The sequence below is a fragment of the Hibiscus syriacus genome, unplaced genomic scaffold (assembly GCF_006381635.1).
Source record: "Hibiscus syriacus cultivar Baekdansim isolate YM2019G1 unplaced genomic scaffold, ASM638163v2 tig00110705_pilon, whole genome shotgun sequence".
Lineage (NCBI taxonomy): Eukaryota > Viridiplantae > Streptophyta > Magnoliopsida > Malvales > Malvaceae > Hibiscus > Hibiscus syriacus.
Window position 1 is genome coordinate 354,109 of NW_024062831.1, and position 5,370 is coordinate 359,478.

Here is a 5,370-nt window from a genome sequence, read left to right on the forward strand (position 1 = left end):
TTTGGCAAAATTCGAATAAAGACGATTTTTAGCTATAACAGTCCGACTTGTGGACTGATTTGAGGATTATTGGTTTTATAATATTTTATTAAACCCTAGAGACTTTTTTCTCTAGTTTTTGGGCGAATTTTCTCTTGTGAATCATCTGTTGGAGCTAGCCTGCAGGATAATCATTATTCTGTCTGGCGTCAATGTTCGAATCCCACCAAAGTCATTCTTGGTGGTTGTGATTCAGAAATTTGAGTTTGTAAGGTCAAGTTCGAATTCCACCACCGTCACTCTTGGTGGGCAATTTGTAAAGTCCTATGTAAATCCCAATTGGGTCTTAGGTATGCCCTGGATTGAGGGAGCCACCACTGACCTAAACTTTTGTGCATAAAAAAAACGACTGTAAACAAATAGTACAACTGACAAGGAACCCAATCTAGTGAACTGCCTCTTTTCCTTCACCAGGCTAGCTGCTTCTGCTTTTAGATATCCATATGGTGAGTGTTGTTATCAGGTTGATTATCCAACGGCATGTATTGTGCCATTATAGCCCGAATTTTCGAATCCATGTATCTCTGCATCAACATCAACTTTCAACAAGAAACACAAATTCAGTTCACCACTTCTGATAGACTGTATCCGTTGATTAGACTGAAGATGGAGTTAATACAGACTTAAAAGTTGTGGACAAACACTATAAGCTCGAGTGTTTAGATTGAGCAAATCAAAGACTGAATTTATGGAGTTTACGACTTTATGTGTACTAAAATAATGATTTGATCTAACCTATGGGAAGAATACATAGGAAATTCAGATAAAAATTAGTGCAAGAAAAAATCTTACCCGGATTCTGAATTTGTAAATGCATACCCTACTGCTCCAGCAATAATCAATCCAAGAATTGTAGACCAAATGAAGCCCCATCCCGACTCTGTTTTAACATTCTTACCTGCATGTTTTACAAAAGATATTCCATTCTCCTAATTCAGCAATGAACAATCAGCTTAATCTTATATCAGGTACCACAATTTCCTAAGTACATATCGAGATGTGGGAACACCTCGAAGAAGAAGCATCTTTTACCCAGTAGCAAACTGTTTGAACCAAGATTTCTAGATGAGGTATTAGTACCACTAATACATAATTTAAATGTGACAAGTTTCCAACTCACTCAACTTTTCTAATCTATGGGAAGAAGAAAGGTATTAGCTTGACGAAACAGGCATATTTCAATCATATATAATCACCTAATTTAGTTAGTCTACCGAAAATAATTATAGCCAATTTGAACCATCCTAAAGAGTCTGCTGGCATACATGCTGTCTAATGTCTTTTGAGTTATCATAGAAGGCGCAAAGGATACTCACTGATGCACGTATCATGCTCCCGCATGTACAATGAACCACCACTACAGCTGCACTCATAACTGCCCCATGTATTTTTGCATTTGCATCCCGAACATTGGCAGGCCAGTTTCTCCTTGCACTCATCGACATCTGGGAGAAAGTCAATGTAAGAAACAGTTCACCAACCAAAATACTTAATGACTACAAAGCTTAAAACTTCTTTCATGCAACTTTAATATAGCACATATTTAGTCAAAAGCTTCCTGAAAAAGAAAATTTCATAAGATGGTTTATAGAGAGCATTCATATTTTATTCACTAATCAACACCTCCACTCATCATTTCCTAAATAGAGCACCAGAAGTTATTCGAGTCAGCAACCTTCAGGGTGATTTAAGGTCTTATCAGATTCCGAAAAAGTACTTTAGATGCTTAGAATGTGATTTAAAACTAAATACTGCATTGAATAGGACCTTAGAAGAAGCAAACCAGATTTTTGCTATTATAAATATTTTCCACTATAAAATCATTCTTCACAGACTCAAACAAGGCACACCGCATATGTGCTAGTTGACACAATTCTAGCAGTAGAAATGGCAGTTAAGCATATCAAAATTCACATGTTCCACAGATTATCAGGAAAACAAAATGCATGATAATAAATGAACTATCAAACAAATGCAGAAAAAAAATCTCAACAAGTTGTGTATTTCACTGTTGAACATGTTGATGTTAGTAAAAGAAGAACCCGGTAGAGAAATCCCGGTACCTTCACAGCTGTCGACTCCATCACCCTTGAATCCAGGTGGGCACTTGCAACCATGCGAATGATCATCCTGAAGAATCCATTGCAGGACCAGACAACTAAGAAACATGAAAATGAACAGGGGAGAGAGAGAGAGAGGAACAGACAAATAGGTACTCACGAAACAAGCAGAGTATGTCTTTCCTTCTTGTGTTTCTCTCCAACATCCTCCATTGTTGATTGTACAATGTGAAGCCCCAAAAGCTGTTAATTAGAAAACAAGAGATTGCAGCATAGTAACTCAGCATAAATGAGTTGTAGAATGTCAAATTTATCTTTTTATTATTGATCTTTGTAAGTGTTAATATTATTAACCACCAATCATTTCTATCAACAATTTCACATTAAATGCCTTTTGCTACGGAGCACATCTATTTTAGGAAAGGACAATAGTTAATTTTGATTCTATTTAAGGCTTAGGTTCTGATTTTATTTCTTTCCCTAGATATTGATTTAGTTCCCTTGTATGAATATGTTTCCTCTTATGTAAAGAGATTTATTCAAAGGACGTGAAATAATAAAACCTAAGTAAATATTTTTTAAAAAAAATATCCTAAAAAAAATTTAGGGCTCTCTTTTGACGAGTCTTGAGGTTTCAATCTCCCTTCAACAAGCTAAACTATGGATCCAAAAATTTAAGATTGTAGCTTTTGGTATTCAGAGCCAATGATCCTCGCTTAGACTCTCGATACGATGATGTTGACAGAGGAAGCTATTCAAGAAGCACATCAACACACTGACAGCATGTTTTATCGATGGCACGCTGAATGGGGAGATGAATTTTGTACAAAGAAAAGAATTCAAGAAAATAAGAACACGAAGACAACCCAGGTGTTCGATGAATATCAACAAAAGAGACCGACCCTTCATCTAGACAAAACCAACCCATGGCGGCCCTTACCAGTGTATTTTCTTTTTCCAATACTCAAGCCCTTCTAAATATTTCTCAAAAAAACCTAACAATCACAACCAACTTCACTTCCTAGTATTATTCATCAACCCTTCCCACACTCATAACCAACAACTTTTCATTTTTTTATACCAAGTCCAAAAAACCTTCAACTTCATATTGAAAAAGTTCAACGGGTCTACGCTTTCTGGGTTGATGTTGAAATTATTGAATGTCGATGAGAAGTTTGAATAGATTTATTCAATGGTGCTACTGAATGAGAATAAGTTTGTGGAGGCATATGATCCGTATCGATTCCGGCTATTAGAAATGGAAGGGATCTTTTCCCGAGTTCATCCCCGCTACGAGGGAGTAATGTTATGGACCACATCTTTTTTAGGAAAGACCATTAGTTACTTTGATTCTCTATTTAAGGATTAGATTGTGATTTTGTTTCTTTCACTAGGTTTCTTGGTTATTTTTTTCAGTTGAGTTATTTTCCTTTTAAGAATATAGATTAGTCCTTGATTAATGGGAGATATGAAATAATAAAAACTAAGAAATTTATTATAAAAAAAAACTAAAAAAAGATCTAGGTCTCTCTTTTAACAGTCTTGTGGTTTCAGTCTCCTTTCGATCAGCTGAAAGGTTTGTCTCCCTTCGACAAGCTGAACTCTCAATCCAAAAATTCAAGATCATAACATCTTTGTAGGGAAAAATATTTACCTTCACAATGCGTATAACCATCTCCAGAAAACTTCACACCATTTACTATAGGGCACTCGCACACTCTTCCCCGGAAGGTATCCTACAAGTAAAACAGGACATCTGAAAAGGTTGAATTGAACAACATATAGTTGATCTGAAAAAATTGACATACCCTGCCTGCAGTAATGTTAGTAGCCTTGTCCTGCCAGCACCCACCACTGTTTTCCAGGCACTCATTAGTTTCGATATCTGCTCAAGACATTTAATAATAAAAAATGAATATCATCTCTATTGTAGTATGTACCTAGAAATACAAGTTTATTGTTGTTTAACCATAATAGCATTGGAACAACTTTGCGAGCAGAGCAGGAGACAACTATTACTTCACCGAAGCTTATCAGATATAGTGCAGTAGATATGTGAGAAAAAATTCTGCAGCTTATAAAGGAAAGTTTCTGGAATGATTTTACCACTCAACAACACTGACTTAACTCTTTCATTTGGTTCATCGGTAAATAAAGGAGGGTATAGCATGCACATTATGCAATAAAATGGTGAAAACCATATAATTCAAATGTTTCAAAGGAGATCATTAGAAGAAAATGCTTGCAAATCTGAGTTCAACGGATAATAACCTTCAGATAAACATATTGGTGGTTCTGTCATCTCTTGAAAACCAGAACAAATTGCCTTGAGAACAGCTCTTTTGTCCAACTTCCCTAAATCCATAAAAAATGGTTTGCATCACAGAATGTAAATCATGAATCAGATTGCTGGCAGTAAGGGTAAGTTCTGGTTCAAACCTCTATACTGTCTATTATTTTTCACAAGTGTTGGCAATATAGTTACATCTCCACGGGAGCCTTTGCCAATCTGAAACCATAATTATAGCATAAATCTGAAACCGCAATAGCGCATGCTATGTAGCCGTGCTGACGCATGACGGCGACACCTGCAACCACCGTAATAATGCCAGCTGTGTCTGCAATCATGATAAATGCAATGCAACCAGAAACGCGAGCACTGCAGCAATTTAAATCCATGTCAATGATGAAAAATTAGAAAATCAAAGGGAAAATAGTAAAACCTCCACGATTAACAAGAAGAAAAGTGGGGAATCCACCAGGTTTTGATTTGAAGGAGGTGGCATCATCAAAGACCTGGCATGTGCCTCGATTTTCCTTTGGATAAACAACCGTCCCGACCAAGGTTCCACCGTACAGAGGGATCCCAATATTCCCAATCGCACATTCGAAAACTCCTTTGGCCGACTCAGGCGACATTACTTTCAAGCCGCATTTCTCCACTACAAACCTTCCCAAACAGCTCCCCACTAATATAATCCATACACAAATCAGAAACACAAAATTTTCTCTCATCTTTCCTCGATTCGGATAACAACCCAAGATGAAGAACCTCTCGATCTATTGCTTTGCATAAACATCACCTAGTTTTATCTGAATTTTGCTTTTGCTATACCAAACAAGACAAAAGAGTAAAAACAAATTCTAAGATTTATCGAAGTTTTGAATTTTCTGCGATGAATCCAATGTTTGAGAAAATGATCGGGCTTTTTGGCTATATTATACATATAAAATCTTATATGTTATCGATTTACTTCTTTTTTTATCAGGA

At 36.4% G+C, this 5,370-nt stretch overlaps 1 pseudogene; it reads right to left on the reverse strand.

Annotated features, from left to right (window-relative positions):
- Window positions 1–290: 290 nt before the first annotated feature.
- On the reverse strand, window positions 291–5,018 carry LOC120138801 (annotated as a pseudogene).
- Between the last annotated feature and the right edge of the window lie 352 nt (window positions 5,019–5,370).